Raw genomic sequence first — 24,848 nt, 5'->3', positions numbered from 1 at the left:
CTCATTCTAGGAAGACCATTCCTAGCAACTGGACGAACCATCATTGACGTCTAAAAAGGGGAGATAACCCTGAGAGTCAATGAGGATGAGTTTAAGTTGAATGTTGTCAAAGCTATGCAATATCCAAATACATCAGACGACTGCATGGGCGTTGATATTATTGACTCCCTGGTGGAAGAGGTCAATATGACTGAGAGTCTCGAATCAGAGCTAGAGGACATTTTTAAAGATGTTCAGCCTGATCTGGAGGAACCAGAGGAAATAAAAGAACCTCTGAAAACTCCTCAGGAAGAGGAGAAACCTCCTAAACCTGAGCTCAAACCACTACTACCATCCCTGAAATATGCATTTCTGGGAGAATGTGACACTTTTCCTGTAATCATAAGCTCTGCTTTAGGGCCACAGGAAGAGAAAGCACTAATTCAGGTGCAAAGGACACACAAGACAGCTCTTGGGTGGTCCATAAGTGATCTTAAGGACATTAGCCCAGCCAGATGCATGCACAAGATCCTATTGGAGGATGATGCTAAGCCAGTGGTTCAACGACAGAGGCGGCTAAATCCCGCCATGAAGGAGGTGGTGCAGAAAGAGGTCACTAAGTTACTAGAGGCTGGGATTATCTATCCTATTTCTGATAGCCCCTGGGTGAGCCCTGTCCATGTTGTCCCTAAGAAGGGAGGAATGACAATGGTTCATAATGAAAAGAATGAACTGGTTCCTACAAGAACATTTACAGGGTGGCGTATGTATATTGACTACAGAAGGCTCAATACAGCCACCAGGAAGGATTATTTTCCTTTACCATTCATAGACCAGATGCTAGAGAGACTAGCAGGTCATGAATATTACTGCTTTTTGGATGGCTATTCAGGTTACAACCAAATTGCAGTAGATCTTCAGGACCAAGAGAAAACAGCATTCACATGTCCTTCTGGAGTGTTTGCCTACAGAAGGATGCCTTTTGGTCTGTGTAATGCACCTGCAACCTTTCAGAGGTGCATGCTCTCTATCTTCTCTGATATGGTAGAGAAGTTTCTGGAAGTCTTCATGGATGACTTTTTAGTATTTGGAGACTCATTCAGCTCTGGCCTTAACCATTTAGCACTTGTTCTGAAAAGATGCCAAGAGACCAACCTAGTTTTAAATTGGGAAAAATGTCACTTTATGGTGACTGAAGCGATTGTCCTTGGGCATAAAATTTCAAACAAGGGAATAGAGGTGGATCAAGCTAAAGTTGAAGTAATTGAAAAATTACCACCACCTGCCAATGTTAAGGCAATCAGAAGCTTTCTGGGACATGCAGGATTCTATAGGAGGTTTATAAAGGATTTTTCAAAAATTGCAAAACCTCTAAGCAATATGCTAGCTGCTGACACGCCATTTGTGTTTGACACAAAGTGTCTGCAGGTGTTTGAGACCCTGAAAGCTAAGCTGGTCACAGCACCAGTTATTTCTGCACCAGACTGGACATTACCATTCGAACTAATGTGTGATGGCAGTGACCATACCATTGGTGCAGTATTGGGACAGAGGCATAACAAGCTTCTGCATGCCATTTATTATGCTAGCAGTGTTTTAAATAATGCCCAGAAAAATTACACAACCACAGAAAAAGAATTACTTGCAGTGGTTTATGCCATTGACAAGTTTAGATCCTACTTAGTAAGATCAAAAGTGATTGTGTACACTGACCATGCTGCTCTTAAATATCTACTCACAAAGCAGGATTCAAAGCCAGGGCTCATAAGATGGGTGTTGCTTCTGCAAGAGTTTGATATAGAAATAAGAGACAGAAAAGGGACAGAGAATCAAGCAGCTGATCACCAGTCCCAGATAGAACCAGTAGCAGGAGCATCCCTCCCTCCTACTGAGATCTCTGAAACATTTCCGGATGAGCAATTGTTTGCTATTCAGGAAGCTCTGTGGTTTGCAGACATTGCAAACTATAAGACACAAGGTTTTCCTTCTGTAACCATGGAGAGGAAGCATGAAAAGCTTCTCTCACTGCAGAGTCAACTAAAGCCCCCACAGTCAAACTCTAAGTTTGGTGTTGGGAGGCCACAACCAAACTCTAAGTTTGGTGTTGAACCCCCACATTCAAACTCTAAGTTTGGTGTTGGGAGGTCCCAACCTTGCTCTGATTATCTGTGAGGCTCCATGAGAGCTCACCGTCAAGCTATTGACATTAAAGAAGCGCTTGTTGGGAGGTAACCCAATGTTATTTAATTATATCTATTTATTTTCCATTACTATTTTATGTTTTTTTTAGGTTGATGATCATGTGAAGTCACAAAAACAAATGGAAAATCAAAAACAGAATGAAAAACAGCATGAAAAATAACACACCCTGGAGGAAGATCATTCTGGCGTTTAACGCCAAAAACAAGCACCAAGCTGGCGTTTAACGCCAGAAACAAGCATCAGTCTGGCATTAAATGCCAAAAACAGGCTACATTTGGGCATTTAACGCCAGAAACAGGCAACAGTCTGGCGTTAAATGCCAGGATTGCACAGTAAGGGCATTTTGTACGCCTAATTAGAGCAGGGATGCTAAATCCTTGACCCCACTGGATCTGTGGACCCCACAAGATCCCCACCTACCTCACCATTCAAATTCAAACCATTCCCCTCCCAAACCCACCCATTCACACACTTCCATCTCCTCCATATTCTCCAATCCTTTCTTCTTTTGCTCGAGGACGAGCAAACCTTTTAAGTTTGGTGTGGTAAAAGCATTGCTTTTGTTTTTCCATAATTCAGTGGTAGAGCAATTGACTCTAGATCAAAGAGCTATGAGGAAAGAGCAACAAAGACAACGAAGAGACATAGAGGAGCTCAAGAGCACCATTGGTTCTTTAAGAAGAGGAAGACGCCACCCTCATTAAGGTGGACCCATTCCTTAATCTCCTTGTTCTTATTTTTCTGTTTTTCGTTTACTATGCTTCATGTTTAATTATGTTTGTGTCTTTACTATATGATCACTAGTATCTAAGTATCTATTTCTTAAAGATATGAATGTCCTATGAATCCATCACCTTTCTTAAATGAAAATTGTTTTCTGAAAAAGAAAAAAAAGTACATGAATTTTGAATTTTAAAATAGTTTAATTATTTTGATGTGGTGGCAATACTTTTTGTTTTCTGAATGAATGCTTGAACAGTGCATATGTCTTTTAAATTTGTTGTTTATGAATGTTAAAATTGTTGGCTCTTTAAAGAATGATGAAAAAGGAGAAATGTTATTTGATAATCTGAAAAATCATAAAAATGATTCTTGAAGCAAGAAAAAGTAGTGAAGAACAAAGCTTGCAGAAAAAAAATGCGAAAAAAAAAAAGAGAGAGCAAGAAAAAGAAAAAGCAAGCAGAAAAAGCCAAAAGCTCCTTAAACCAAAAGGCAAGAGCAAAAAGCCAATAGCCCTTAAAACCAAAAGGCAAGGGTAATAAAAAGGATCCAAGGCTTTGAGCATCAGTGGATAGGAGGGCCTAAAGGAATAAAATCCTGGCCTTAGCGGCTAAACCAAGCTGTCCCTAACCATGTGCTTGTGGCGTGAAGGTGTCAAGTGAAAACTTGAGACTGAGCGATTAAAGTCGAGGTCCAAAGCAAAAAGAAGAGTGTGCTTAAGAACCCTGGACACCTCTAATTGGGGACTCTAGCAAATCTGAGTCACAATCTAAAAAGGTTCACCCAGTTATGTGTCTGTGGCATTTATGTATCCGGTGGTAATACTGGAAAACAAAGTGCTTAGGGCCACGACCAAGACTCATAAAGTAGCTGTGTTCAAGAATCAACATACTGAACTAGGAGAATCAATAACACTATCTAAATTCTGAGTTCCTATAGATGCCAATCATTCTGAACTTCAAAGGATAAAGTGAGATGCCAAAACTGTTCAGAAGCAAAAAGCTAATAGCCCCGCTCATCTAATTAACACTAATCTTCATAGATGTTTTTTGGAATTCATTGTATATTCTCTTCTTTTTATCCTACTTTGTTTTTAGTTGCTTGGGGACAAGTAACAATTTAAGTTTGGTGTTGTGATGAGCGGATAATTTATACGCTTTTTGGCATTGTTTTTACTTAGTTTTTAGTATGATTTAGTTGGTTTTTAGTATAATTTTATTAGTTTTTAATTAAAAATCACATTTCTGGACTTTACTATGAGTTTGTGTTTTTTTCTGTGATTTCAAGTATTTTCTGGCTGAAATTGAGGGAGCTGAGCAAAAATCTGATTCAGGCTGAAAAAGGACTGCTGATGCTGTTGGATTCTGACCTCCTTGCACTCAAAGTGGATTTTCTAGAGCTACAGAACTCCAAATGGCGCGCTCTCAATTGCGTTGGAAAGTAGACATCCAGGGCTTTCCAGAAATATATAATAGTTCATACTTTCCTCAAGGATAGATGACGTAAACTGGCATTCAACGCCAGTTCCATGTTGCAGTCTGGTGTCTAGCGCCAGAAACAAGTTACAAGTTGGAGTTCAACGCCAGAAACAAGTTACAACCTGGCGTTGAATGCCCGAAACAGCCCAGGCACGTGAGAAGCTTAAGTCTCAGCCCCCAGCACACACCAAGTGGGCCCTATTAGTGGATTTCTGCACTATCTATTATAGTTTACTCATTTTCTATAAACCTAGGTTACTAGTTTAGTATTTAAACAACTTTTAGAGATTTATTTTGCACCTCATGACATTTTTAGATCTAAACTTTATACCTTTTGACAGCATGAGTCTCTAAACTCCATTGTTGGGGGTGAGGAGCTCTGCAGCGTCTTGATGAATTAATGCAATTATCTCTGTTTTCTATTTAAACACGCTTGTTCCTATCTAAGATGTTCATTCGCGTTTCACTATGAAGAAGGTGATGATCTGTGACACTCATCACCTTCCTCAATCCATGAACGTGTGCCTGACAACCACCTCCGTTCTACATCAGATTGAATGAGTATCTTTTAGATTTCTTAATCAGAATCTTCGTGGTATAAGCTAGAATTGATGGCAGCATTCATGAGAATCCGAAAAGTCTAATCCTTGTCTGTGGTATTCTGAGTAGGATTCAAGGATTGAATGGCTGTGACAAGCTTCAAACTCGTGATTGTTGGGCGTAGTGACAGACGCAAAAGAATCAAGGGATTCTATTCCGACATGATCGAGAACCAACAGATGATTAGCCATGCTGTGACAGAGCATTTGGACCATTTTCACTGAGAGGACGGGAAGTAACCATTAACAACGGTGACCCCTTACATACAGCTTGCCATGGAAGGAGCCTTGCATGTGTGGAGAGGAGTACAAGAGAAAAGCTAAAATAAAGAGGACAAAGCATCTCCAAAACCCCAACATATTCTCATTTATTGAGTAACAAGTATTTATTTTATGCCCCTTGACTCTTAGAATTAAAACTAAGAATTATTATTGATATTATATCCTGACTAAGAGTTACAAGATAACCATAGCTTGCTTCAAGCCAACAATCTCCGTGGGATTCGACCCTTACTCACGTAAGGTATTACTTGGACGACCCAATGCACTTGCTGGTTAGTTGTGCGGAATTACATAGTGTGAAGTAATTTTCGTGCACCATAAATATTTTTCTTTTGCTTGTTTATTTGTCTTTATTTTTCCCCTCTTTATTTCTTTTTACCTACTATGAATTCTCACCCCTTTCGCTTTGAGTTTGGTTCTAATGTTATTGAAAGGAATGGAAGTTATAACAGGAACATGCATCAAGATCAGAGCAATCAAAGATGGATGGAGCCAAGAGGATCTGATCAACCCTTTAGGCAACAACACCCTCCAAGATATCATGGACAAAGACCATCCTACAATGCATACCAAGCAAATAGACATGGTGGACAACCTTGTAATTACCAACAAGTCCCACCCTGTGCTTATAGGCCATCCTCTCAACGTAACTTCGAACCACCACACTCACAAGCTCATTTTTACCATTCACCACCATATGATCCTCATTTACCCCAGTTCCAATCCAATCACTCCCAATCACTACCACTTCCCCCTGTGCCATATCCAAATCTATCACCCTGAGAATCAGAGCTTCGCCTCAAAGAAACAGTAAATCGACTTCAAACAACCCTTCATCAACTGGAGCAAGCAGTAAGTCAATTATCTTCTAGACGTTCGAAAATTCAAGGACCTTCCACAGCCCCATGTGGACAATCTAACGAAGAGCGTAGTATGAAGGAGATACTAGAAACTCCAGTGGACAAGACAGAGCATGGCTTCGCACTGGAACAAGTAGAGGAAGCTGTTATTATTGAAGAAGAAGAGTTGGTTGAAGACTTAGGAGACGCTGAACCTCCATGGGAATCCAAAGTTGTGGAGCATTCTGTCAAGGATGTTACAATTGATGCTAAGGAGGATTGTGTGCAATCCCCAGAGCAAGTCTTTCATGAAGAACAAGACAGAATAACCCAAAAAGTAAATTTCCTTGATGATGATAGTCCCAAGTCAAGTTCTCCTAGTAATGAACTTGCATCCGCAAGCGAATTCTCTGAGATCGAAAAATCTTCCCCAAGTGAATACGAAGATGATACGGAGGTAGATTTCTCTCAACCTCCAGTCTATGACTTAAGTGACGAGGAAGACATAGATGGCTTTGATCAGGACATGGATACATTTGAAGAATCTTGCAAGGAAGTGGAGAATTTCACAGAAGAACATAAGGGAGTAGAACTCATAGAACCACTGGAACCACCTATCCCAAGGCCATTGCCACCCAATACAAGCTTCAAGTGGGTACAATCCTTAATCTTTAACTGTGTTTTTCCACTTGAATATGGTTTGCTTGAAGCAAATGGCCAGCTTAGAGCTCTCTGCGGCTTTAAGAGTAAAAGGGAAATAGCTCCTACTCAGAGCTGGTGCACAAAGTTCAATAAGGTTCCACGCTTCAACTTGAAGTGCATGGATTGGCATCATAATCAATCGGATGGATCTCGAAAAACATTTGGTTATCCTGGTAAGAATCTAATTTCTAAACCACCCGGATGGAAAAGTATAGATCAAGACGAAGGCGGATTTAAAAGCAAAGTTTGGGATCCTGGAATCTATTCTGACAATCATCACCCCGAGAGCCTAACAATCTGTTTGAAGCTGCTCAGAGGCTTCACATGCCTAGTTTGGGACCCCGGAGGCTATTGGCATTCCAAGCATTGGTGGAGATTTCTGGATGAATTTAAGCATAAGCCGCCATAAGAGGAAGCTCATCCAATGTCCAACTTAAGGACTTTAACTAAAAGTGCTAGGTGGGAGACAACCTACCATGGTATGATCGTCCCTTTTTCAATTTTTATTTAGTTTTATTTGCTTTCAAGTTTTATTTTATTTTATTATATTGAACCTGGAGTTTTGCATCTCATTCATATTCATCATTGCATTCTGCATACTACATAAAAAAAAAAGAAAAGGGTGCACGACGCGACCGCATCATTTATGCGATCGCGTCAAGTTGCGAAAAACACTTCCCACGCGACCGCGTCATTCACGCGGCCGCGTGATCTGGAGATCGGCGTAAAGATCCAACGTCCAGAAAGTTAGGCTGGAATCGTGCGGCCATTGTGCATTTTGCACAAATGACCCACGCGATCGCGTCACTAACGCGATCGCGTCACTTGCACAACCTCAATCCCACGCGACAGCGTGAGCGACGCGATCGCGTCGCATAGGATTGCCCAACACCCCAAAAGGAGACAGAGAGTTGCGCTAAAATGACGCTGGAATTGTGCGTTTCGCACAAATGCCAGTGACGCGATCGCATGCCCCAGGCGATCGTGTCATTCACTCTTTTTGCCCTCCACGCGATCGCGCCATTCATGCGATCGCATCAACCACTATTTCAGTCCAACCACGCGACCGCGTGCCCCACGCAATCGCGTGGATTCAAATTTAAACCCCCAGTCACGCGAACCCTATCAGTCGCGCCCCCCTCCCCCCCCCCCTGAAACCCCTCTCCTCCCTCTCTTCTTCTCCAATAACACCACCACCACCCAGCCACCACCACGCCACCGCCAGACGCCGCCGACCACCCAGACCAAGCCGCCACCCACCCCCTTCCTCCTTCTCCCTTCTCTCTTCTTCTTTCTTCTTCTTCCCCCCTAACCGCCACTGCCCTTCGCAACCACTACCCACCGCCGCCGCCCAGTCACCGCCCAGCACCAACTACAACCCCCTTGCTTCCCCTATTACCCCCTACCCCCATTACCCCTACCTTTCCCTCCATTCCCCCAAACAGCAACCACCGCCGCCGCGCCGGACGCCACCGCTGTCATCCCCAGCCACCTCTCTGCCCCACTCTCTTTCTTACGCCTACCAGGTTCTGACGAACGCCACCCTTCTATCCTTCGTAGTTAATTCATATTTTTCTATTTATGTTCGTCATTAGGCTAGTTAGATATGCATGTTGTAGTGGATTTTAGGTTGTTAGGTAGCCTAGGATGTGGTTAGTGGATTTAGGTCTGTTTAATTACACTGTTCCTGTTTCTTATTTTATTCTGCTGTTGCTGTGATGATTGTAATGTTCATATGCTGTACTTTCTTGTTTCTTGCTACTCTGTACACTGAATTTTCATGTTCTTATTCCTTATATGTAATTACAGCTTTAATTTTGATTCATATGAACTATTCTGTTGCTGTTTATTTTTCGGGACAATCCAATTTTAGCCGGAATGCTGCCCAAATTTCTGTAAAATGTTTCCATTCATGTCTTGGTTTTGGCATTTTCAACTATGCTTTCCTTAGATTTAACCAAAACAATTCATGAATGCCAGGGCAAGCTTTCTTATTCTTTTTGATTTCCTGGTTCATAATTTGCATTTTTGATGTTTGATTCCAATTTTCGCTATTTCTATATCTATTTGAATCATCATCAACCTGTTTTCCTTATTTGGATATGAGTTACTTCTAGCTTCTAACTGTGAATACTTGTTACTTGGAATATTTTCATTATGCCACTTACTTTAACCCACTTTTTACTAACTCACTAATGTTAACTTCCTAAACTCTTTTTCAATTCTAACCAACCTAACCTTTCAAAACTTCTCTTCTGATTTTCTTTCACTTTCTTTTAACATTCCAACCATCGCATGATGTTAATTTTTCTATTTAACATGAATTCAATTACATTTTGGATTGTGAATTCTCCTTTTCGGACTTTTAACTCCTATACAATCCTTAATGCACATTTACTTAACTCATTATCCTTATCCTTTTGCTCCTTTGCCACTTTGTGTTTCTTTTGATTATTTGCCTATTTATTTTCCTGTTTTCACTATATCTAGGTTTTCTGTTTTTCAGGATGTCTGCCAGCCAGAGAAAAGGAAAAGGCAAGGCTACTACTGGAAAACATAAAAGAGGAGAATCCTCCATGTCCATCATAGATATGATGCACGATGAATCCTTGCGGGAGAAAAATTTTACCCCGCAGGAGAAGGCCGACCAGCTAATCCCTGCTACTGATCCAGTGAAATTTGCAAAACGATACTGTGAGCTGAAGTATCCGGTGCTTGCAAACTCCAAGAACCTATACCTGGAGAGAACTTTGAAGATCCCAGAAGAACTCCAGCAATACACCTCTGATCAGATCAAACAAAGAGGCTGGTTCTTCCTGGAGAGAAACCTGACTGAGGTCAATGCATCTTGGGTTAGGGAATTCTACTGCAATTACTTCAAAACCTCCCTAGATGCAGTGAACCTTAGAGGAAAGCAGATCCTAGTCACTGAAGAGGCCATTGAAGATGTCCTAAAGCTTCTGCCTAAAATTGATCAGCTGGATGGTTATCAGAAAGCTGAGGAGGATATGCGCTTCATGCGATTTGATTGGGATGCAGTCAAGGCCCGGATAGCCCTTGACCCGACCGTTCCTTAGATTATGGGTCAGAACACCACCATGCCAAAGGAAATCAAGCGGATTTACCTGAATGATGAGGCTCGGCTATGGCATCAGATACTTAGCAACTTCATTATGCCGAGTACTCACGAGACTGAGATACCAGCCGCTATGATCACCCTCCTTTGGTGTGTGATGGAGGGTAAGGACCTGTATCTGCCACGCTTTATCCAGTACCATATGGCCAGGGTCCACGTCCGAGGCACTCTTCCCTTTCCTTATCTGGTTACACAGCTAGGCCGTCGAGCTGACGTGCCTTGGGAGGATGCTGATGAAAAGCCACCTGCTGCAGAATGCAAGAAGATTATCCCTCACAGCAGGAACTTTCTGGCTTTGGGCTACAGACCTCCATTCCTCACTGCTACTGCTGACACAGCCACACCATCTGCCGGCCCCTCTTCTTCCACAGCTACCCCTGCCACCACCACTGCACCTCCACCTGCCCCAGAGCCCATCTATCATCTAGTGCACCGCCTGTTTCGACGGCTTGACCAGATTGAGCGTCGCAATAAGCGACGCTATGAGCACCTGAAGCTAATGATACGCTCTGGCGATATCCCCTCCGAGCCTGACACACCATCCGAGGCATCTGAGGAGGAGGTGGATAACCACGAGGCAGAGACCCATCCCCAGAGCGAGGCTGCGCAGGCAGGCACCCAGCAAGCAGCATCACATCAGGAGGCTCTGCCTCAAATTCAGGCTGTTGACCTCGAGATCCCTATTCAGTCAGCACCCCCTCTGCAGCAAGCAGCTCCTCAGACCACCACCACAGAGACTCCAGCTACCCACCCTTCCAGTGATGACACCCCTTCACACCCTGCTTGAGTGAGCATCGGGAACGATGCTACATTTTAAGTGTGGGGAGGTCGCCCTCTCTGGCGTTCTTTTTTTGGTGAACCACTACATACTCTTTTTATTTATTTTGCTCCTTTTCTGTATTTTATTTTTATTTTTATTTTTATTTTTCTCAGTACTTATATATATTGCTATTTTTATGTATTTTTACTCTATTTCTACATTTTGCACTTTAGTTCATATTTTAGCCATTTAGTTTTAGTAGCAATTCTAACTTATTAGTTATAGAAATTGTGGATTAATTAGTATAGTTTACCCTTTTTAGCATAAGATAGCTTAGTTTAAATTGAAAATATATAAAAAAGGAAGTAAACTAGGAACTTAAACATAATAAAAATAATCCACACACCTTGTATATATAGCATTACATGTTAGTTAGTTAACAACATTTCATCAAGGAGAAACACTAGAACTTTAAAGCCACCTTAAGTTTTACATTGAGAATAATGGGAATTTTTAACTAAACCTGCATGACATACATAAGTGATAAATGATTTTTGAGCTAGAGAATACACAGCCTGTGAGTTTTGAGCTTAATTGTATGGTTACATTCAAACCATAAATTTTATTCTTGTGTGTTCCACCCTTTTTTTTATTCTGATGTTCTTTACTTTGTTTTAATCTATATGTCCGATTATAGAATATAACTACATATCAAGAGAGTGATTGAGGCCATTATTTGATTTTAGCTCACTTATCCCAAAATAGCCTACCCTTTACATCACCCTTGTTAGTCCCCTTGAGCCTTTAAATCCCTTTTATTCTATAAACCACATTACTAGTCTTAAGCAGAAAAACAAAATAAAAATCCCAAGTTGAATCCTTGGTTAACTTAAGATAGAAATTGTGTATGGTTTACATATGGGAAACCTATTGGGAACATGGATGATAAAAACAAAAGGTAGAAAAGTTGAAAAGAATAAAATAATTCAAAATAAAAGTTTTGGGAAGCATGCTCATGTAAAATCAAATTGAATTACCATGTGCATTAAAAAAAATTTATAAATATATTTATTTTTCAGTATTTAAATAAAGGGGACACAAAAGAATTCCCCAAATGTGAAATAAAGTAATGCACATGGGATAGAAATAATAAACATTAAGGCATGAGCATGTAACATCAAAAGTGGGAAAATATGGGAAAATAGGTAAAGAAGCTTTGCTTTACAAAGTATGTATGTTAGGTGAGATCTTAGACTAATCAAGGATTCGCTTAATTAGCTCACTTAGCCTTATACATATACCCTTACCTTTACCTTGACCCCATTACAACCTTAACTAAAGACCTCATGATTTTTGGTATGTCTATATTCTATAATTGTTGATTGGTTAGGTGAAGAACAAAGTTATAGTAAGTAAGAATAAAAAGAAGAATAGAGTGATTAACCCAATAAACACTGAGTGACTAGAGAGTAAACACAAAATCCAGTGAGGGTTCAATAGCTCATTAACATATATCTCTGCTTAAATTATTAATTGTCTTGCAAGTTTATAAAATGTTTTTTTTTTTGTTTTTCTCTCCCATCTCAACTGTAAAAGTGCTTTATCATTATCTAAGGTTTGGCTATATATATATATATGACTCCTTGAGAATGTGAATTAATTCAACTACATGCAAGCTTTATATACAAGTGAATAAAAATAAGAATTGCATGATGCATCATTCATTTAGGTAGTTGCATTTAGATTAGATTGCATTGCATGACATTCCACCACTTCAACCTAACATTACTCTTGGACTTAGCATGAGGACATGCTATTGTTTAAGTGTGGGGAGGTTGATAAACCCATATTTTATGATATATTTTGTGCTTAGTTTGAGTGATTTATTCAATCCTTTACCCACTTATTCATATTAATTGCATGGTTTTACTTTCCCTTCCTTATTATGTGATGTATGTGAAAAACATGTTTCCTATGCTTTAAAATTAATTATTTTAATTACCTTTATTTCCATTCGATGCCGTGATTAGTGTGTTGAGTAGTTTCAGATCTTCTAAGGCAGGAATGACTTAAAGGATGGAAAGAAAACATACAAAAATGGAAGAAAAGCACAAAACGGAGTTTGTGAAGAAACTGGCAGCCACGCGATCGCATGGGCGACGCGGCTGCATGCCAGCGCGAAAAGGCATTGACGCGGTCGCATGACTGACGCGACCGCGTGACAAGGAAAACTCCGAATGACGCGACCGCGTTACCCACGCAGACGCGTGACAGAGGCCACGCACCAGAAATTGTAGAAAATGCTTCCAGCGAATTCTGAAGCCCTTTTTGGCCCAAATCCAAGTCCAGAAGGCATAGACCAGAGGTTATGAAGTGAGGGAATGCATCTGTTCAAGGGGAGTCTCCACTTTAGTTGATTTAGATTTAGTTTAGAGAGAGGTTCTCTCCTCTCTCTCTTCTCTCTTTAGGATTAGGATTTATAATTAGGATTTTATTCGCTTTCCGGATTATCTCTTTATCAGGTTCAATATTCCTTTTTATTTACTTTTGCAATTTAATTTATGAATTCTTCCATGTTACAGATTACTCTTTTGAATTAATGTTATTTGAGGTATTTCAGTTTATTATTGCTTTTCTTTTATTTACATTATTGTTATTCCCATCTGAAGGCATTTTTATTCCAGTAGATTTATTTTTCTCTTTTTGGTCTTGGTTAAGAAATCAGTAACTCAGGAGTTATCAAACTCAAACATGATTGATAATTGTTATCTTTGTTAATTAAACTGAACTTCAATAATCCCAATCTTTTCTTAGGAAATAAATAGGATTCGAAGATCAAACCAATTAATCCCTTGACCTTCCTTTATCTTAGTAAAGGTTAACAAAGTGGAATTAAGATTCAATTCTCATCATCATTGATAAGGATAACTAGGATAGGACCTCTAATTTCTCATACCTTGCCAAAAGTATTTACAGTCATTTGTTTATTTTACTTGCCATTTAAATTGCTTGCTCTTCATTCACTTTATTTGCTAATTAGACTATTCACTCCTCATCCTCAAAACCCCAATTTACAATCTCCATAACCAATAATAAGAACATACTTCCCTGCAGTTCCTTGAGAAGACGACCCGAGGTTTGAATACTTCGGTTATCAATTTATTTAGGGGTTTGTTACTTGTGACAACCAAACGTTTGCAAGAAAGGTTGATTGCTTGGTTTAGTAACTATACTTATAACGAGAGTTTATTATGACCTCTAAACCATCAAAAGTTCCGCTCTTTCAAGGACGGATGGTAGCCATTGACAACGGTGATCCCCAACATACAGCTTGCAATGGAAAGGAGTATGAATGATTGGATGAAGGCAGTAGGAAAGCAGAGGTTCAGAAGGAACAAAGCAACTCCATACGCTCATCTGAAATTCTCTCCAATGAATTACATAAGTATCTCTATCTTATTTTCTGTTATTTATATTTTAATTATCAAAATCCCATAACCATTTGAATCTGCCTGACTAAGATTTGCAAGATGACCATAGCTTGCTTCAAGCCGACAATCTCCGTGGGATCGACCCTTACTCACGTAAGGTTTATTACTTGGACAACCCAGTGCACTTGCTGGTTAGTTGTATCGGAGTTGTGAAAAAGAATTTGAGATTATAAATGTGCGTACTGAGTTTTTGGCGCCGTTGCTAGAGATCACAATTTCGTGCACCAGTGATGATGACTCATGTGGATTTGGTTACAATTAATGCAATTTGATGTTGATGTTTCTTTCATGATTGATCTTGCTTGCTATTGTTAAGTTTTTGCTTATGATATTCATGGTTCTTTTTAATTTTAACAATTTGGGATGTTTACTTTTCTTGCCTACTAGGTGTTTGATAAAATATTTCCTATAGTTTTTGATTAGTTCTCTTGACCCTTGGCCTAGGCTAAAGGGGATTGAGTAATCTTGAGTCCTTGGGTTTTGTTGAATTGGTAATTTTAGAACTCTTGTGGATCAATTTGATAACCATTGACTCTAACCTACTACTAAATCAATTAGTAGCTAGGTTGGGACTTATGGATTGATGTTGATCAAGCCATTGACGTACTCCAAGCCTAGGAGTAGACATTACATACTTAAGGCTTTAGAGAGTAGACCTAATGAGCTTAGTTTCGCATGATTACCAATGCTTGAATTGTTGACAAGGATAGTGATCTCAATTACCTAAGTCGTAGCCAAGAGTCCTTTACCTTGCTTATTTTAATTGCTTGTTTGAGTTATTTTCCTTGTCATTTACTTTATTGCCCTCGTATCAATCAAACCCCCCTTTTACCCCTTCATAGCTAATAATTAACCACTTTATTGCTATCATCGTGAGACGACCCGAAGTCTAAATACTTCGGTTAATTCTTATTTAGGGTTTGTACATGTGACAACTCAAATTTTTTATGTGAAAATTGTTTGTTGGTTTGGAGCTATGCTTACAACGAAGTTATTATTTCTACTAGAGAAATTCTAGACCGACACGGCAATATTCATCTATCAAAATGGCGCCATTGTCGGGGATAGCAATGGTGCTATGCTATTAGCTATTGTATATATTGTGAATAGCTTAATTTTAGGTTTGTTGGCTTTTGCTAGTTGTAGGACTTTATTCTCTTTGTTTCTTATTCGTTTTATATTTTTTTATTTTCTCTTCTCACCATGAATTCCCATCACTTTGGCTATGAGTATGTTTCAAACTATGTTGTAGGAAATGGAAGCTTAAATGAGGATGTGCATCAAGGATTTGGAAATCAAAGATGGGAGGAACCCCAAGCTCAAGGACAGCCTTCTTGGCAACAACCCCCTCCGAACTCATATGGGTACAATCCTGATCCTAATGCATACCAATCTAATGTGTGTGATGACCCTTATTGTCATTGTCAACCACAACCATCACATACATATGAACCCCCTCTTCAACATAATTTTGAACCACCTTACTCACAAGCCTACTACTACTATTTACCCCCATATGACCCCAACTCATACCCACCATACCGACCACCATATGAACCATATCTAGAACCACCACCTTTCCAATACCAATACTCCCATGAACCATAAAATCCACACACACCACCTCAAGGATTTCACCAATATAAACCACCTTCCAATTACAACAACCTTCCCTCAAACAATGAGTCTTCTCTTCCACCAACACCTCTCAATGAAGCCTCTATGATGAAATTGAGAGATCTTAAATCTCTTATCTCAAGGCGACAAGAGGAGGATGAAAAGAAGTTTGTGGAGTTAAGATAAAAAATGGCTATCATGGTAGAAGCCATTGGTAACATGCTCTCATCCTGCCTAAGTTTATGCGATCAAGGTGCTTCCATTATTGAATGTGGAGAAAGCAACCAAGGAGCTTAGAGAGGGAGTAAGCTTGAAACTCCATGGTGAAGAGGAGGAGTTAAAACAAGAAATACAACCAGAGGAGGAGGTAGAAATTAGTGAACAGAAGGAAGTAGTAGTTGGATGTCCAGGATATGTTGAGCACATAAAGGAATCTCAAGTCGAAGAACCCTCTTTCACAAAGTTTGGAAAGGATGTTAAAGAGGAGAGTGATGTTGAGGAAGTAGATAGAGAGTCAAAGGAAATTGATCGAGAAGTGGATTCCATCATTAGTGATTTTTTGTCCATGTTGGTCAATCCCCTTGATGATCTTATCGAGCCTTCTTCCAGTAAATTGGAAAGCAATGCTGGGGAGGACGTGCAACCTCCAAGGCATATTGTGAATGAAGAATTGGAAGAAATGTCCCAAGCAACAAGCCCTCCTATTTAGATTTCGAATCGACATGCGATCTTTTTGAGCTTGATGAGTTCTTCCCCACTGTGCTTGGAATTGACAACGAGGTAGACTTCACTAAACCTCCTATTTATGATGAGAGTGATGTGGAAGAGATAGAAGAAATTGGTGAAGAAGAGTGTAAATTTGAAGAAGCTTGGCGAGAGGTAAAGCTCGAAGAACCTTGCCAAATGGTGGAAGCCTCTAAAAGAGGATGGACGGGAGTAGAGCGTGCTTTGTCAAGATCTTTGGGAACTCTTTCGCCTAGGTTGTCATCCAATCTTTCGTTTGAGTGGTTAAAACTTCTAACTCTCATCTTTATTATCCCACTTGAGAATGGTTTGCTTGAGACGAATGGCCAACTTAGGGCGCTTTGTGGAATTAAGCGAAAGAGGAGGATGTTTAGTGGTTGGCGTTGTAAGTCTAGGCTCATTATGGTTGGAAGCTCAAAATTGAAGAGTATGGATTGGTTCTATGCTCAATTGAATGGGTCTAGGAGGATAGTTTGGTGCCTTCATGAGGATTCAACTTTCTTGTCACCCGGACAGAATCAAGGCGATCAACTAGAAGATGGGTGCGAAGACATGATATGGGATCCTGGATCACACTATGAAAACCAATTTTTGGAGCTCATATCTTGGAGAGAACTTCACCAAAGCTTGGTGAAAATGGTTGGAACTTCTGACAACCAATTGAAGGACAAGCACTCTTGGAGGTTCAAGGATGAATATCGGTATAAACCTCCTTGACAAAGAGCCTTCCAAATGTCCAACTTAAGGACTTAAACCAAAAGTGCTTGGTGGGAGACACCCCACCATGGTAAACTCTTTCCATTCTCTTGTAGATATAATGAACGCATAAATTGGGTTCCATTGTATATAGTTCTTTCCTTCGCAGTACATTTTGTCTTGCTTGCTGATTCATTTATACATTCTATGCTTTGATTAGGGATGATTCTTTGAATTTGAGTTTTTGCTTGGATTGCAAGTTTCCTCAAATTGTTTGAAAAATCCTCAAAATTTCAAAAACATGTTTGATTTTACATCTTAGCTAGTTCTAGAGTCCTAGAGAAGGTTGGGAAGATTATGAGCTCTTCTTGGTGCTCTTAAAAAAAACGCAGCCACGCGCAAGCGCACAGTGCACACACGCACAGGCTGCGCATCTGAGTTTTCTGGGCCAAGGACCAGAGAGTTGTGCCACTCTTGGGCCAACTCTATGCCCAAATCTATGTGGGCGCACGCTGTACGCGTCCGCGCCCCTTAGCGTTTCCCTAACCACGCATAGGCGTACTTGGCGCCTTCGCGCCCCATCGTCCGTCAACCCTCCACGCGCAAGCGCACAGTGCACGCGCGTGTCGATGCGTTTTTGCATCACCCAGGCAAAAAGACCCGAGAGTTATCCCAACTCTGGGCCCTTTTTGTGCCTCTGGCCCAGCTCACCCGCGCGGACGTGCACTATACGCGTCCGCGTCCATTGCCAATTCTCCCATCTACGCGCAAGCGCATGTGGCGCTTCCGCGCCACTCCCTTATTTCCTCACCCATGCGGACGCGCACGGTGCGCGCACGCGTGGATTCAAATTTTCACTTACCCCAGGGACGCGAAATCCTAGCACATTCACGCAGCCCCCATCTTCCCTTCTCTAACATCTCTCCCTCTTCTTCTCCCTCCATTTTCAACCTACAAGCTTCTCACCACCACCCACCCAGTCACCTCCGACGACACCACCGCCGTCGCCATACGCCCCCCTTCTTCCTCCATTCTTACTCCTCTGCTCTCTCTCTCTCTATCTCACCCGTTCCCCCTGCTCTGTCTCTGTTTTCCCTCTCACCAGCAACCGCCCACCTCTGCAAGCTCAGAGTGCCGCCGTGAGCACCGCTGTTGGCAGCGCTTCTGTGCTATCTTCCCTGTCCGTTTCTCCCTTCCTACATTTCTACTTCTTCTCTGTCTTCCAGGTTTCTGCCTTCCCCTGTTCTGGTTCTTTTACTATTTTATATTAATTCTGTAATTAGCTTAGTTAGTTAGTTTAGTTTAATTAGGTGGTTAGAGAACCTGGACTGAGTAGTGGATTTAGGCTTGTGTGAATTGATGCTGCTGCCTGGTTATTTGCTTTTGCTGATTGCTGTTGGATAAATTCCTGATTTAATTTGCACTTCATTGTTGGATTCAATCATGTCAAGTGTCAGAATTCATGTTTCTTGCAAATGGAATAATTACTGTCTTGGAATGGTAGTTGCAACTTGATTTCAATGAATGGCATGCTACCTGAATCCACTATCTCTGTTCATTGGGTAGATTTGGTGCTGTATTTTAAGCTAGCATTCTTGCTCATTGTTTGAAGAAACATGTTATTTGTTGCTGGCTAGTTTAGTTTAAATGGCTTTCTGATGTTTGCTGCTGAAAAATTGGCTATTTGTTCAATTCATATGAACTCATACATAGTTTTTTTGTGCTTTTGATTTTAATGAATTCATATGGAAATTGATTTGACTGTTTGAACTTGAGAAATAGCCAATTTACTGCTAAAATACTGCCGAATTTTTCCTAACCATATTTCATAAGTGACATTGTTTTAGTTGAGGCAACAAACTTCTATTTGACAAAATTCTGTGTCAATAGGATTTTGTTTGCTAAATGGTTTCGGAAACTCCTCAAGAACAAGTTTTAGTCATGCTTCTAATATTTCTTGCTTGCTTGCAATGCTAATTTGCTTATATGCATTGAATGGTTTGAGTAAGTTTTCAGATTGACCATAACTTGAAACTCTTTTGAAATGTTGTGCCTCTTTTGCATAAACCCACAAGTTGAAGGTTTTCAATCTATGTGGCTGACTTAATTCACTTTATTCATGCATAATTTACATTAAGCCACATAGATCATAAGGTTTTCCACTCTTGTCTCAGCTTGTGACTTTTATGCATCATTGAATTTGGTGTTGAATGCTTCTTGATTGACTCATTCTTAATATTTTGACTTTACCAACACAAATTCATACAACCCTAGTGATCTCTACATTGATTAATAACTTGTTTTCTTATTGGCTGCTTTCTAGCAATATTATATTTCATCATCAATGACTATATGCATTTCATGATTGTGATTATGCTTACATTCTTATTTTGTACATTCCTTTTGAATTGAGCTGGTAACCACCATATCACTGATTCTCAACTGATCTCTAACTCTAATTTGTTTAACTATCCAACTAACTTCCCTTTTGGTTTTCAACTTAACTCTTTTGATTATTCTTTTGGATATGGCGTTTCTTAGGCTTAATGAACAAGTAATGTGCAATTGTGGTTTGAATTCTTGGTTTGAAACTTGATTTGAATTCTGAATTTTGTTATTTGCATCCCAAGAATTCTCTTTTCTTTACTCACTTCATGAACATGCTTTGCTTTGAATGCTTTATATCTGCTTGCATGGCTGCTTATGTTGTACCATCTCTGTTTTTCAGGATGTCAGACAAAGGGAAAGCCATAGCTACTACTTCTAAGAAGAGAAAGTGCTCTAAAACCTCTACCCCTTCACATTATGCAAACTATGCTAAGAATCTCCTAAATGAAGAGGACAAGGAAAATCAGTTACTACCCTCCACTGACCCAATAAAGTTCCCAAACCTTTACTGTGAGCTTCGCTTCCCCACTTTTCGGAAGAAGAACCTAAACATTGAGAAAAAATGGGTCCTCCCCAATGATGTGAGGCGTGCCATAAACACCCGTATTTTGGAGTTGGGATTGGACTTTGTTGACAAAGATTTGGGGAGGATAAACACTTCATGGGTGAGAGAATTTTATTGCAACTTCTTTCGTGCCACTCTAGATTTAGTCCAAGTGTAGGGTAGAGAGATTCTGATCACTAAAGCTGCTATTAGGGAGGCATTGCTTTGCCGACCTCGCACTGAGGACACATGCGCCTATGAGCAGGCAGAGGTAGCCATCCACTGCATGACTTTTGATTATGAGGCACTTAAGCACGTGATTGCCACACCTGATGCCCCTTGGGTGATGGATTCTGGGAACAAAAAGCCCAAGGGGATGCGTTTCACTTATTTGTCAAGAGAGGCTAAGACTTGGCAACATATTTTCGCCCATTATGTCCTGCCCACCACTCACTTCCCAGAGATTCCGATGGATATACTGGTTCTGATAGGGTGTGTGATGGAGGGAAAGGAGGTAGACTTTCCCCGGCTGATCAGGCAGAGTATGTGGTGCATGCATATCCGTAGCCTCTTGCCATTTCCTACACTGATTACCAGTATGATTGAGCTAGCAGATGTCCCATGGGAGGACAATGATGTGACACCACCACCCCTCAGATGAGGACGACAAGGAGCTTACCATTCCATGGGGTGGGTGGGTGCACGAGAAGCCTAACGATCAGAATTTTCTATCGCTAAAGAATAAAAGTAATCGCGTTGTAAGTATAGTTTCTAAACCAACAGAAAATCCTTTCGTACAAACGTTTTGGTTGTCACAAGTAACAAATCCCTTTAAAATTGATAACCGAAGTATTTAAACCTCGGGTCGTCTTCTCAAGGAATTGCAGGAAAGTATGTTCATATTATTGGTTATAAGTCTTGTAAATTGGGGGTTTTGAAAGTAAGGAACCAGTATGTTAAATGATAAGAAAAATAAAATAGTAATAATAAAATAAACTCTTGGCAAGGTATTAGAACTGGAAGTCCTATCCTAGTTATCCTTATCAATTGTGATGAGAATTGGATTTTTTCTCCCACTTTGTTAACCTCTAACTATGAAGGTAAGTTAAGTGGAGGAATTAATTTTGATTCCTCAAGTCCTAGTCTTTCCTTGGGAAAGGCTAGAGTTATTGGAACTCAAATTAATTCTTGAAGAATTCTAATTTTCCATCAACAATGAGTTTGACAACTCAAGAGTCTCCAATGACTCAACCAAAGCCAAAAGAGAAAATTCTAAATTAAATTAAAAGCATTCATAAATCTGAAACACATCAAATTACGTCTAAACATAAATTCAAATCTAACATGGAAATGTTTATAAGCTAAATTGAGCAACATAAATCAAATAAAAATAAAAGTAGAAAATAAATATTGAAGGAACATAGAACCTGAAATGAAGAGATCATAGCTTAAACATAATAAAAATCCTAAATCCTAATCCTAAGGGAGAGGAGAGAACCTCTCTCTCTAAAAACTACATCTAAAACTAAAATTGTGAATTATGAGCTTGTTCTTATGAATGAATGGATTCCCCCACTTTATAGCCTCTAATCTGTGTTTTCTGGGCCATAAACTGGGTCGAAAACAGCCCAGAAATCGCTGGAGAAGAAATCTGCCACGCTGATTTTCGTCACTGCGACGCATCCGCGTGGAGCACGCGTTCGCGTCACCTAGCATTAGAGAAACTATAAAATATTATATATCAAATCGAAGCTCCAGACGTTAGCTTTTCAACGCAACTGGAACCGCGTCATTTGGACTTATGTAGCTCAAGTTATGGTCGTTTGAGTGCTAGGAGGTCAGGCTGGACAGCTTAGCAATTTCTTCAACTTCTTGTATTCCTTCCACTTTTGCATGCTTTCTTTCAATTCTCTGAGCTATTCCTGCCCTGTAATCTCTAAAAACACTTAACACACATATCACGGCATCTAATGGTAATAAGAGAGGATTAATATTAGCAAATATAAGGCCAATGAAGCATGTTTTTAATCATAGCACAAAATTAGGAAGGAAAACGTAAACTCATGCAAATAGTATGAATAAGTGGGTAAAGAGTTGACAAAATCCACTCAATTGAGCACAAGATAAACCATAAAATAGTGGTTTATCAACCTCCCCACACTTAAATATTAGCATGTCCTCATGCTAAGCTCAAGAGAAGCTATAAAGGAGTGAAGAGGAATGGTAAAATGTATGAAATGCAACCTATCTATATGAATGCAACTATATGCATAATGTTTCTACCTACTTGGTTAAAAGTAAATAAGTTCTCCAAGATAAATATGAATCAAATTCCACTAATTCAAATTACACAATAAAAAGTAAGTAAACTTGTAAGAAGACAGCTCATGAAAGCAGGGAACATAGAGTCAAGCATTGAACCCTTACTGGTGGTGTATATCACTCTAACTCTCAAGTGTCTAGGGTCAATCACTCTACTCTTCCCTAGTCATGCTTTCTAAACTTTGTTCTTCATCTATCCAATCAACAAATATTTAGTATACCAATGCAAACATCATGAGGTCTTTTCAGGGTTGTAATGGGGCCAAGGTAAGGGTGAGGATATATGTATGGCCAAGTGAGCTATAATATGAATCTTTAATTAACCTAAGCTCTCACCTAATATACATATACTCTATGTACTTTTAAATTCATGCCTAGCTACCCATAATTCCCACTTTTGTATGATTCCCATACTCATGTACCAAAATTTTTTTATATTTCTTTACTTTTATCACATGTGCATTGATCTTTTTATTAACTTAGCATTGGGGTAATTTTGTCCCCTTATTTATTTTATGATTTTTTTTATATAATTATATATATATATATATATATATATATATATATATATATTAATCATAAAAGCAAACATAACTTATCAATGCACATGGATTTTAATTTTTTTCTGGTTTTACATAAGTAGGTTCCCAAATTCCCAATATTCAAATAAATTAGAAACATGATACATTCCCTTACTAACAAATGTTCCCACAATTTCCCCACACTTAGTTGATGCACAATCTCTATCTTAAGCTAACCAAAGATTCAATTGTGGTTTTTAATTTGTTTTTCTGCTTAAGGCTAGTGATGTGGTAAAATATAGAATAAATAGGATTAAAAAGGCTCAAGGTGGCAAACAAAGGTGATTGAAAGGGTAGGCTTATTTGGGATAAGTGAGTAAAAATTTAAATAATGGCCTCAATCATATGCAAGCATGTAAATATACTAAATAATGGACATACAGACTGGAACAAAATATAGATTGAAGTTATAGAGAAGAAAACACACAAGACTAAAAATTTATGGTTAAATAATGTAACCATGTATAAAGGCTCAAATCTCACAGGTTGTGTGTTCTTTAGCTCAAAAACCATGTTCCAAATATAACTTCAAACAAGTTTTAATAGAAAGTTTTTAAATTTAAATTAGTAAAATACTATAAAAATTTCTTAAAAAAGAAAATATCACTTCAACCAAGTAGTAACTAAATGCATAAAATCAAACAAACATGCAATTAAATATGCAAATGCAACAACTAACAAGGAAAATAAACCATTGGTGTTGAGATAGAAGAGTAACTAACCCATGGAGATCGATATCGACCTCCCCACACTTAAAGATTGTACCGTCCTCGATGCATGCTAAGATGTGCAAGTGGATGGGGTTTGTGGTTCCTCAGCTGGGGCTCTTTTTGTTCCTTTGCTTGCTAGTGGTTTGGGAGTAGCTTTCTCTTTACCCTTCTTGGTGGCCATCCTGAAAAGGGAAAAAGAAGGTAACTTTTAAAGCTAAGGGTTAGAGCAAGGAAGAGAGCGGGAAAGGTGGTAATCAATGCACATTAAAAGATGAATGATGTTAACACATGGTCATGATTACATGTGAAAAGTTCATCAATGGAAATATAGCAAGTGCATGTGATGGCAATTAAATGCAAGATATTTAATGGCATGCTGGCAAAGGTATGAGTAGCATAGATCAAGCATTCAATGTCCAAGTTAGATTACCAAGTCTTTCAAACTAACAACATATTTGTAATAACAATTATATTAAAGTAATAAAATATAAAAAAAGTTTTGTGAAAAGCAAGCATTTAGAGTAGTAGATAGAAAGAAATCGAAAAATAGTGCACAATGCCATACGGGCTTTTTCACAAACACATAGCAAGCATGGTAAATAAGCTATTGAAAGTATTAAATTGAACATGCAAGCAACCCTTTAAAAAGTAATATATAATTGTCAAACCATTTTAATAATCCACAAAAATATAGAAAATAATGACCCAAATAAATTTCTAACACCAAGAAAATAATGCAATGAATGAAAGTATGCAATTAAATTAAGTAAAATACAATGAAAGATAAGAAGAATGAGAAGGGAAAGAATGGAAGAAGAGGTAAGTAAGAAAGGAGGGAGAAAAATTAGGATTGGGGAAGAAAAGATAAGATTTTTGGCGCTGATTTGGATAAGTTGTGCGACGCATGCGACGCGGACGCGTGGTTCACGCGTTCGCGTGGATAGTGCTTCTATGAAGTGACGCGGACGCGTGGGTCACGCGTTCGCGTGGAGTGATTTGTGCCTTTAGCACGAGGGCAGCCTCGCGGTCGCGCAACTCTCTGTTCTAAATGCATTTTG

Source organism: Arachis hypogaea, chromosome 19 (assembly GCF_003086295.3).
Source record: "Arachis hypogaea cultivar Tifrunner chromosome 19, arahy.Tifrunner.gnm2.J5K5, whole genome shotgun sequence".
Taxonomy (NCBI): Eukaryota; Viridiplantae; Streptophyta; class Magnoliopsida; order Fabales; family Fabaceae; genus Arachis; species Arachis hypogaea.
Note: the sequence above shows the minus strand (reverse complement) of the source record.